This window comes from Pipra filicauda, unplaced genomic scaffold, assembly GCF_003945595.2.
Source record: "Pipra filicauda isolate LSUMZ 115617 unplaced genomic scaffold, ASM394559v2 scaffold80_size11013439_pilon, whole genome shotgun sequence".
NCBI lineage: Eukaryota > Metazoa > Chordata > Aves > Passeriformes > Pipridae > Pipra > Pipra filicauda.
In genome coordinates, this window is record NW_024104987.1 from 3,947,879 (window position 1) to 3,960,014 (window position 12,136).

The following is a 12,136-nucleotide window of genomic DNA, read 5'->3' on the forward strand; positions in this document are numbered from 1 at the left end:
CACACCGAGCACGTTTCTTTGGTGCTTGGAAAACTGCTGCAAGCTGCCAGGCCAGCCCTCACTAGCCCTGTGCAGTCTGATCTCCACCAGCTCCCTGTTGCTGGGAGATTTGCCTTTGATTTCCCAAACTTGGCTGTGAGGACCCTGGTGCTCAGTGGCCTCCTTTTGTAGATAATGATATCAAGCTTGTTGGCTGGACTGAATGGCTGTCAGGGGGCAGGGTGGTCAGGAGGGAGTCTTTTCATGGAAACATTTGGGACATAATAGGGCCTTGGCAGAGCCAAAAAGGTCCCGACAATCCTGGCTCTTTCCTAATGGAGAACAAAAGCTGAGCAGGCGCCGGGCCCTCGATCAGACGCTGCCTTGGCACGGGAGGAGGTGGGCAGGAGGAGGTGGCAGAGGGTGCAGCCTGCCAGCAGCAGGGCTGGCACCGGGAGCAGAACAGCTCTAAAACAGACCAGCCTCAGCCATGGGCAGTTGTTTAGAGGATGCAGTGCCCGTGTGTGAGGATCTGGCTCCATCTCCTCCTGGCCCCAGCACCTTTGTGCTGCTGCTCCCGGGCACTCTGCTGGGCTGAGGAGGAGGTGTCTGACCTGAGGAGGGGAGATCACAGCTCCTGCTGGAGTAGGGCTGTCTGCCTTTTGGCAAAGCAGCAGCCCCTCTGTGAGGAACCTGGGGATTACACAAAGCGAGATAAACCAAGTGACCTGTGGACAGTCAGAGCTGGGCACTCTCCCCTGCTCTCTGCCAAAGGTTGTCCTGCCCTTGTGAAGTGTCCTGGATGTACCTCCCTGACAGCTGGTACCCAGAGCCAAAGGTGGATTTCATCAGCTGTTTACTGTTAAACAAGGGCTTAATAATAATCCCTGGAGAAGTTTAGCTCCCCTACTCTGGCCTACTCTGATGCTTTGAGTTAACAGATCAAACTCTAAAACTAAGCCCAGAAGTCAGGGCCTCTGCACTCAGGCTCAGCTCTGTTGCTTTTTGGCTCCTGCTGGGACTCCCAAGCCAGCCTAAATTTGCAGTGCCCAATCCCAGAGACACATCCCCAGGAAATACAGGATCATTAGCATAATACCTGAGGTGACCTTTCTCAGGGGGAATTTGCAGAAGCTGGGAGATGAGTCATTCAGTGAATGGATCTAAGACCTGCAATCCCATAAATACTGCTTCTTTGTTTCCTGAAAACATCTGACCTAACCAACATCTTACTTAACTGCACCACTTTAACTATACCTTAACATTTAAGGTGTCAGAACTTCTCTTGTCTAGGACAAAACCATTTGCTCCTCGAGGGTTTAAATCCCTCTCTACTTTGAGGGTCAGGGTCAGTGACTGAAGTGTGGGACTGTCTCCATGCCCTGTGCTCACTGCTGGACTTTGCAGGAAAGACCAAACCACAGCCACAGGGAACGTGGCTGTTCCTTCAAAGGGCAGAGGAGACACTGAGCTGGAGCACACAGGTCCCCAGAGCACAAAAGAGCTGCTCAGATCACAAACCACTTTTCCTAGACTTTGTTCTGCTTTAAAGCCTTCCAAAAAGAAAAATTTTGTAACCAAGAACAAGAATTACACAACTGCTTCAGAGCTTCAAACCAGCCCACAAAGACACACTAATGACTCCAGACTCGCTAGTGCTACAGCAGACAGATCCTGTCACTCAGGATGTCACTGTCACTGGCTGCTGGCTTTCCAAAGGCACAGTGAAGCCTGTTTGCTGGCTACAGATGAGCCTCTGCTCCAAGGATGCTTCTTTCTCATACCAGCAGGCACCAGCATTCCTCCTCCAGCTCAGGTCTTGCTGCTTGTCCCACCCAAACCAAAGCAGTGGCAGAAGGCAGCTGGTGTTTTCAGTAGTGCAAACAGCCTAGGGAGCCTGCTCTTCTCTTCCACATTATTATGTATAATTATTTGTTGGCATTATGTTAATGATACTAATTATAAACAGGTTTGAAGTAAAACAGTGGATCTGAACAGCATGAAAGAGTAAGAGGGGAACAATAAACAACTGACATCCGAAATAAAAGGCCTCAGAGCAGGGCCAGAGCATGGCTTCCACAACCTGGAGCAGAACATTCTACTCTAAGACCCACCTGCAAAGGAGTTCTCTTATCTATGTTTAAACAATTTTTTAACCATATAACAATTCTTTTAGGACATAAAAATCTCATCTCTCACCACAGAGCTCAAAATCCACAACACTTTAAACTGCCTCAAACCCTGTTTCTGATATCAGCTGGCCACAAAAATCAAGGGGTTGAGCTACTCCTGTGGATCCTGTGTCCACACACACAGCAAATCACCAATGTGCTGAGTTGGAAGGGACCCACAAGGATCATTGGGTCCAGCTCCTGGCTCTGCACAGGACCATCCCCAACAGCCACACCACATGTCTGAGAGCATTGTGCAAATGCTTTTTGAACTCAGACAGGCCTGGTGCTGTGCCCACTGCCCTGGGCAGCCTGTTCACTGCCCAACCACCCTCTGGGTGAAAAATGTTTTCCTCAAAGCCAACCTGAACCTCCCCTGACTCAGCTTCATGCCGTTTTCTTTGAGAATGAAGAGTGGAGGTACCTGCTCCTCCACTGCCCCTTGGGAGGATGCTGAAGAGTGCAATGAGGTCCTCCTTCAGTCTTCTCTTCTCCAAGCTGAACACACCAAGTGCCCCGAGCTGCTCCTCCTAAGGCTTCCCCTCCAGACCCTTCACCGTCCTCGTTGCCCCCTTTGGACACTCTCTAATGCCTTTTTTTCTATTGTGGTGCCCAAAACTGCTCCCAGTGAGCAGTGGGCACTCAAGGTGAGGCTGCACCAGTGCAAAACACCAGACACCAGACTCAAAGCCCTCGGGTCCATCAGTTATAAAAGAGGCCACTGACCTTCACAAGCCGTTTCATGTGTCTGTCCATGAGGTCTCGTTAAGGGCCCGCTGCCCCGGGCCCAGCCCGGCACCTCTGTCTGCCCCTGGGACAGACAGACAGACAGACAGTGCCTGGGGCAGGAGCGGGGCTGTGCTGAGCGGGTCCGGCCCCACCGGGAGCGCTCCCCGGGCACGGCTCCCACAGCACAGGCACACGGAGCTTTCCTTCAGCGCGGTCCCTCCTGCCTGTGCCCATCCACCGGGGCACACGAGTGCATCCCAACGTGCCGGGCTGAGGAAGGCCCTTTGCCCCCCCTCGTCCCCCCAGACAATAGGACGCTAACGGCAATTTCATGCAAGGTTTCCTCCGCATTTCAATGACAATCACCCTTAACTCCCCTGATCCTCAACCAGGCTCTTAAGCAAAAATGTAAATATGTTAATGACCGTAGCAGCCATCTGACCCAGGATCTTAATTCCCTCGCCCCAAACAAGCTGTTTTTCTCCTGTTTCTTCCTTATATTAGAGCAACACATCACAAACTAAAGGCTCTATAGCAAAACCTCAAGATGAAAATAAGGGGAGGGGGCATCACAAAATCTGATGAAAATAGGAAATTTGGTTGAGAAAAGAAAATGAAATCTCAAATTGTTCCTCCTCTTTAATTAAAGATACATCAGACACGGCTGAGTGAGCAAGTAGGGTGGAGGCTGGTGCTGCAGACAGACAATGGGTATCTTGGGAAAACTCAGACATCAGAGCACAGCCAGCTGCTCCTCTCCCCATGGCAAACAGCCCCCGGGGGCATCCGAGCAGCTGGAGAGTCAACAGCTGAACTGGGCACAACAGGAGCATTCTTGGATGTGCACAGGGATCACACCAATGCACGGATTTTCTCCCTGCAGCAGCAAGCAGCATCTCTGAATTCTTCCTGGGTCACTTGACTTCCACTTGCGTGCTTCCACCGGGCACACACCTTCCTTTTTTTTGCCTTATTTCCCAGAGAAGATCCCTGCTCAGCCAAGCCGCCTTCTGCCTCGCCTGCCTGACTCCTGACACTGGGGAATTGCTGCTCCTGTGCCATTAGGAGGTGATGTTTGAAAAGGGACCAGCACTGATGGACCCCAGCACCCCCAAAAACATTTCTCCAGGGAATCTTACTCACTAATTCCCTGAGCTGCCTGAAGGATCCAGTCTGGGTTTTCCCCCATTCCAAGTCTCAGTCAGCCCGGGTTTTCCCAGGACTCAGAAGCAGAGACTGTTTGTTTAAAAAAACCAAACCAAACCAAACCAAACCAAATTGTGGCAAGAGTATATGTAGCATTTGCTGCTTTGATAAGATTAAAGGAATGACAAGGCAGGGGATGAAATTCTTATAATCCACATGAGAGGGCAAAAAGCAGGGGTTGTTTTAGCAGGAGCTGCATCACTGCCTGGTGGTGATTATCTTCCAGCAGCTCAATGATCCTGCTCTCTACCAACAGTGGGAGGTGCAGGTGGGAGGATAAAACCCTTATCCAGCAGAGAGGAAGGCCAGTCAAAGGTAAGTGCCTTTCAATCCACACTGAAATGCAGCTCCTCACCTCCTCTGAGCTGCCTGAACACGTGTGGTAGAACATTAGTGCCCCAGTGACGCAGACTCCACTCCCCTGTAAATAATGAATTTACTCACCACTGCCCAGACAATATAAAGTGATTAAGGGCTGCCCAGCAGTACTTTTAGGGCATGTTAGATTGCTCTGACCTGAGGTGAACCCAGGGGCTGGAAACATCACCCAGCTCTCCAAAGCCAGATTGCACTTAAGCATAGGGGATGTTCCCTGACCAAGCAGGGCTCCCAGGCAGACCTGCTCCCTGGAAAGCTGCAGTGGGAGAGCAGGGAGCTCCCCAGCTCAGCACTTGTTCCAGAGCAGATGGGCTGTCACCCGGATTTGGGCGAGTGTCTCATGCAGCACATGGCAAAGTGGAGATGGAGGGAGCTGGTATAAGATTCCCTTTTCCTTGAAGAGCAGAGTAGCCTGAAGCCCAGGTTCATGGTTAGCTGGCCAATCTGTAAAGACATTTCTGCTCTGATTTATTTCTCCTACCATCTTAGGCATAAAGACAGGGAAGGGACCTACATTACTACCATCTGTTGTTACCTTCTGCAAAAGCACTTCATCTAAACAGACACTGAAAGCACAGATTCAACAAGAACGGGAGAATCAAAAGATTCAGGAGTGTACCAGTGCTCAGTTCTTAGGCAGACAGGAAAGAGGGCTTGGGATCAGATTTGATTCTTGGTATTGCCAAGGTGTAGCACCTTGACCTTCCCATCTCACAGGCACGAGCAGCACCCCTGTGTTTGTGTGAGCCAGCCCAGTGCAGCACGCACAGAGCGTGGCTGGGTGATGGCTGCAGTGGCAAAGGGCCACCAGGCCACCAGCACAGGAGACTGTGACCAGAGCTGGCCTCCTGATGAGGTTTCAGACACAGAAACCTATCATAATTTTCAGAGCCAATGACAGCTGGATGCCACACAGAACTCCTTGAGTCTGCAGAGGTTCAGACCCCTCGTCCATAACCACCACAGGCCAAGAAAATCCTGCATTTGGAGACCCTGGGAATTTCTGACCCACGGCTTGATGGGGAAGCCTACGATGCTCAGCCAGGTATCCAAACTCATATCTCTGTCTCCATGCTCATTTTTAATGCACTTCTCTTCCCTATCCTTCCTCTGCCTGTAGGTTTCCTGCTGCAAGTCCTGCTAAGACACTAAGAGAGGGCAGAGCACTCACAGGACCAGCTGAGTGAGCCTTCAGTCCTCGGGCACCTCGATGTCCACCACTCTGGGTGATTCCAGTGCCTCTCTCCAGACCAGCCCTCCTGGTAGAACACTCCCAGAAATCAGCCTCCAGTCTCAACTGGGGAATGACACGCATTGTTCAAGCCACCCAGAACTAAATTATTCAAAATATGCCACTGTGCTGCCTTTGAAACCAAAATCGCCCCGCAGAAAGAAGGCAGGGTAAATAGGAGCTCCACGATCAGCAGCATCACCACGGAAGGAGATGCAGCACTGCAAGTGAGGGAGATAATGACGTGATTAACGAGGCAGCACGGGTGGCAGGAGATGCCCTCCATTATGCCACAAGGCTTAATGCAAGGAGACATGTTTATAGACTGAGCCTTCTCCAGCTCTGCTTCTTCCTACTCTATTATTTATGTCAGTGCATTAAGACTAATGGAATAAAGCTGAGGCACTCTAAAAAGTGGTAGGGGATTTTTTTAGGCGCAAATACAATTTTTAATCTTGACCCAGCACCTTGCACACTTCACTGTTTGTTGTCCTGAGCTGCAGCAACAGGCTGGGCAGGCCATGGGCCAGACTGGAGAGTCACTGCCTGACATCCCCAGCCCAGCTCTGGTGCTGCCTGTCCCTCATTTCTGAGGCTGGGGGCAAGAGACCACCTAGAGATCACCATGACCAAACTCACATGGGCAGTTAGAAAGTTTTCTTAAGTCCTGAGACGAGAGGTTTGATGCTTTCCAGAACTGCTCAGCGCTGGCCCCGACACCGTTAATATGCAAATGCCCAACCTCTTGCTCTCCCTTTTGAATTCCTCTAGTTTTCAGAGCTCCACAGTCTCCTGAGGCAATGAGTTTTGCAGCCTAAACACTTTTCATCTGGATGGTGTAAGGCATTAAATATCCATAGTACCGGGACACATGATACTCTCATTTACCACCACAGAATTATTGTTTATGTGGTTTTAGACACGTCTTATTGGAGAATCTCAAAATCTTGTATTAATATTAATTACATTTCAGGGCTTCTACATTATGAGGAGACATAATGTGCAAGTCTCTTCATTCAGAACTGAATGCAATACACTCTGGGTGGGATTGCTGTGTTTATTGCTGTCTTCAAGAGAAGACAAAAACATGCACAGTCAGTCTCACAGCCAGGAGCCAGACAGGCTCTAATCACTATTGCTACAAGGAAAATATTAATAAAAACAAAGCAAACCAAAACCCAACACACAACAGGGAGCAGAGCTGTTCAGCTGGGGCTGTATTTCAGGCCAAGTTCCTGCAGTCAGATCCCTGCTTGCTCCCAGGTCAACTAATTGTACACAAAGTTTCTGACCAATTCTCTGCTGTGGACAACGTCTCCTGTCACAGCAGCATCTCTGCTGGTACAGATGAGGCAGATGAGTTCTCATTCAAAACAGGGGTTGGGTCTGATACTACCTGGAAAAAGTTGCATAGGTGATACCAGCATGAAAGAGTCAGGGGAGTTGAAATGTTTCTGCTCTGTATGTGGACAAAAGCCCGAGGAATTATCTCCATCATAGGATGATGATGCACTTTCTGTCCCAGCAGTAACTCTGGAGAATGTTACACAGCAGCTGCTAAACTTAGATAGTCTTGAATCAGCAGGTCAAGGTAACTTTCATCCAAAAGATTTTGAAAAGTCATTACAAAAACTGATTTTCTGCAAGTCTGGGAACGCTGGAAGAACATCAAGATCTGCTTTTTACCTTTCTTCCAGTTTTGAATCAGCAATGCAGCCCTTCCAACCACAGCTCCAAAAGCCCTGTCCAAACACGGTGACACCCACCTGCTCCCAAAGCTGCCGGGCAGGAATGTAATGGGACACGGTAGGGCTGTTGGTCTGACAGCAACCCACAGCAAAGGAAGAGATGACTGACAGTGAGTAACACATACCTGAAGGAGGACTGGTCTAATATCAGTCAGGGATGGCAACAAAAATCAGGTTGCGTCCAGCTGGTATTACGTGGATGAGAACACGGCCTTGGTCAGGTCACAAGACAAGGTCAGGGGTGTAACTGCTTTCTGCAGGGTGTCTGACTGCACCACACAGCCCTGGCTCTGAGGACTTACTGTGACACAAACTCAGCCTGTCACACGTGCTGAAGTCTGGCCATTTGACAGGTCTCAAAAATAAAACTAAGGCAGAGAGAGTTCCCATCACATGGCAATGCCACTAATGGGGTCCCATGAGAATTCCTTCTCTCTCCTACCGGATTCTCATTTGTGACTTAGCAGCAGTCTGCATCATACTCACAGATGAGTTAAAGCAGCAAGTTACTAAGCATGAGCTGGGTCTTTTGGTAAATCTGGGTGCTTGCAAACAATACATATTACAATAAAAACAAAGAGACAGCCACCTGGCCCAGAGCCAAGAATGCCAGCCAGCTCACAGGACAGGGAATGCCGTCTTCAGCAGCAGCCACTGGGGGGAAAACAGCCTTGGTTGTTACAGTGACAGCACTCAAGGTAACGATGCCTGCAGAAAAGGAACCGTGCAGGGTTGTAAATGAGGTGCCATCACCTCTTTGGCACTTTGTGACTGGTACAGTCTGACTGGCTGCACTGACGGGCTCAATTCATTATCTTGTGAAAGGGAAGGTAAAGCAATGACTTGATCACTGTCCAGAGTAACAGAAAATTGGCAGTACAGGAATCTCCTCTGAGACAAAGGTCAAAGAGGTCAGAACTGGGCAGCTTTAGATTAGAGTAAATTGATTGGTTTTTACTATTAACAAGTGAAATGTCTCACTAAAAGTTTAACAATTGAATTGCAAGTTTTCCTGGGAGATGAGGAATGGTCGAGGTCAAGCAGAAGATCGCTCAGAAAATCCAGCCTTCATTAAGAGAGAGTGGACAATCCAAACAGTTCCCTTCTCACCTGACTGCAGCTACTGGGGCTCAGAAAAACTTGAGCCAAACGGATGCTTTAAAGCCCCAACTAACAAGTGCCATAGCACAGGTACACCCAGAATGACCCACCTCTGCTGGAAATCAAACCATGCTTCTGGTTAGAGCAACAGCCACAGAGCAAAATTCTTATTAAACAGACTGGGAAACATATTTAACTCATGCTGGTCTCACAGCTGGCTTTACTCAGTCAAGGGGACTAAGGAGCTGCCCAAGAAACTCCTCTGTTTTCCAAGCTGAACTGGAGCAGAAGGCAATGTCAGCCCTGTGAAGAGGAGGCAGAGGTACCACATAATTCCCTTGAAGGCACCTGGTGTTACAGTGCAAGGACACAACCATCCCAAAGGTATCACAGGCAGGCTGCTTCCAAACTGAGCTGGCAGCATTAATTATTCTCTAACTTCTACCATTTAAATGCCTGAGAGCAAGAAATCCTGGCTTGCATCTTTCCAGGGTGATCACAGGGGTTCCAGCTGCAGAAAGGAGCCAGACTGCTGGAAGCTGTGGTGCTTTGCATTGCTCCTTAGGAGATCTATCCAAATCAGGGCTGGGTGCCACCCTGGATGACACCCAGACTGCAGGTTCCCTGCATGCAGGGCTGCATTGGTAATTTCTGCAGTGTTTGCACTTTCCCAGAGTCTGCTGTGTCAAATATACTTTGGTTTAAGGGTAGAAGAGATTTGTCCAAGTGCCAAAATTGCACAGCCACAAATCATAAAAATCAAGCTGCATTTTGGATTTTTATATGCTCTTAGTGGATACAAGAGACAAATGCAAGGCAAGGCACAATGTTTATGGAGTTCTGTCTGCCACAAGTTTTCAAATAGGCAGAAAATGTATCTGAAGTTTTAAAGCAAACTCCACAACAGGAATGCAACTCCCTTCTTAGGGAGAAGTGCTGTCCATGCAGGGTTCCCAGCCCAAGCCTTGTTGGAGCACAGCAGTTCTCCCTGCAGGTGACCAAATGCAGGGCTGGCCTGGGGCTGGCTGTGCCCTGCAAGGTGCAATGTCTCTGTGGGGCACAAACACAATGAACAGGGAATCCCTTTTAACAAACCCTGACAAAAAACCAGAGCAGGGTTTGAAATCCCTCTTTGAGACAGTCAGCAGGAAAAAGGGCCCTTCTTCCAGGACTGACAGGTCCTCACAGAGCCTGGCCCTGCCTGGGCTGTATCAGGAGCTCCTCTTAGGCTCAGCAGACAGCAGCAGATAGTCCCTTCACAGCCTCCCACACAGCAGAGCTCACGCTGTCAGTCAGACCTGCACTCATTCGCACAGCCTGTGCCTCTTTCCACCTCATTCCTGCCTCCCTCCCTGTTCTGATCACATTTCCCACGTGTGCAGGGCTCACACAGGCTTTCAGAGCACCTGCTTCCTCCCACAGGCCTGGCCATCCACTCTTCCCAAGCTCTAATATTGCCCTTTTGCTTGAACAGACTGGTTTGAATGCAGTTTAACCCCCAAGAGCTGAAGCCCCCCATGGGCACCTGGGGACCAGCAGCCCTCCCACCCCGTTTCCTGCCACACTGCTCCTCCCATGGCCCGGGGTGGTGTGTGCACACTGCCAGCACAGGGGAGCTGCAGGGGCACAGCAGCCCAGGGCAGCTTTGGCAGAGGCCTGTGGTCCTTATTTCCTGTGTCTGCATCACAAGCACAGGCTTGTGGCTGCACTGAGAAACAACGAGCCCTGGCTACTCCAATTCACAAGCTCTATTTCCTGGGTAACACTTAAAACACACATCCAAGTGCAGAGATGGTTTTCCAAAACTGATACAGCCTCAATGTGGATTATTTAAAAGAAGGAAGCAGAGAAGACACAGGCAACAACCATAATTACAGAGCCAGCATAATTAAGAGTATTCATGTTCCTCAGAAATGAGGAAATTAAAACAACCTCTGCAGAGTCACCTGAGAGCTGCAACTGCTGCAAACAAAGGGGAAACAAGGCAGGAGGGAGAGACAGAAACAGATGGAACAGGAAGGTTGGGGAATCACAAACCTCCTCCTATTCCTGTGCATCAAGCTGCATCTCTGGGAAGTGTGAAGAGAGTGGGGAAAAAAAGTCTTCTCACCTGCAAGGTAACCAGAGAGACAAATCCACCCCAAACAGTCCCACCAGGCTTCCACTGGGGATTAATCAGCCCATCAAGTGGGGCCAACTTCTAGCAGAGCATCCTCCCAGAGCACACTGCAGACTGCTGAGTGTGGCTGGTCACGGAGAAGGGAGTGCAGGGGCACAAAGGGAGGAGTGGGGAAGGGGCAGGAGGAGAGGGCAGCCCAGACTGGCTGGGAGGAAGCCCAGATGAATGGAGAAAGGCAAGCAGGGAGGTGAATGAGCAAGAGGTGATGAATGGTGGGGAGGGCATGGCAGTTTTACACAGGGCAGAGAGCAAAGACAGACCTGAATGGGGAAGACTGAAAGATGGAAAGGTGCCGCTTGAATGGAAGGGGAAAGAGGGGGAGAAATGGGGCAGGGAGAGAGCTGAGCAGCACAAAGTGAAACAGTGCAGACAGAACAGCTTCCCACATGGACTTGACAAGGCCTTAGACAGAGAGACAAGTAACACAGCGTGAACTTTAATCCAGGAGCAGAAAAGCTGCCTCGAGCAGACAGTGCGACCATCGTCTGTCCCGCAATAATCCCCCACCATCGGGCACCTTCTTTGCTCCCAGACAGCAAATTCTCATGAACCCAGAGCAAATCCAAAGGCAGCCCCCAAAGGTCAGGCTGCCCCCATCAAAGGGAACTGTAGCAAAACTGAGCCAATGACATGGAAACAGCCGACGGGATAAAGCACCAAGATAATCACCAGCAGCAGCCCAAGGGACGCAACTGTAGCATTGTTCTAAAGACAGGACAAGGTGCAGTTTCTGTGTGTGGTTTTGGTTATCAGCAGTGTTATTTGCAGGGCTTGGCTCTCATTCATAAAGCCAAGAGAAACTTTTTCAAAACAAAACTTTTCCAAGCAAAGAGATCTCCTGAGATTTCACTCGTGCCAAGACTTTCCCGAGAATTTGCCTTAGCTTTGAACACTGATTGTTTGTAAGATGTTCCTTCAGATCCTACAAGGCTAAAATAGGGGCTGATCTGTGCCTCAACTTGAGACTCTGTTCTGCCTCTTCTTTTTTGGTGTTCCTTGCACCAAACAAAGGTAACAATACCAGTGTGGGTGATTTCAGGCAAAATATGTGAATGCCCTGGACTCAGAGCACAAGCAGCATCTGATCTGAGAAAAACATAAGGATTTTTCCCCCTCCAACCCCCCAAAGAAAGAGTAAAGGAATACCTGAGAAATCTGGACTGGATTATCAATCCCTCTTAGAGAGGTCCAAAAGCATAAGGACAGAGACTTGGGATCTGGCCATTAGCAGTCAGGTCTCCAGCACACAGTGCACTGTGAAATGGTAATTTGTGCTCTTTATGATTCACAGTGGTACCACCTCCTAAGGAGTTCCACTTTTGAACTGGGAGACAAAGTAATTCACCCAATTACTGAGTTATGAATTACCAACCCAATTCACACAAAGTAACTCATTCAAGGATGCAAGAAGCTT

General features: G+C 49.5%; 1 protein-coding gene across 6 annotated transcripts in view; it reads right to left on the bottom strand.

Annotated features, from left to right (window-relative positions):
• RHBDL3 (rhomboid like 3) overlaps positions 1-12,136 on the bottom strand; it is a 63,163-nt gene that overhangs the window by 25,551 nt on the left and 25,476 nt on the right. The gene's annotated exons all lie outside the window — the stretch shown is intronic.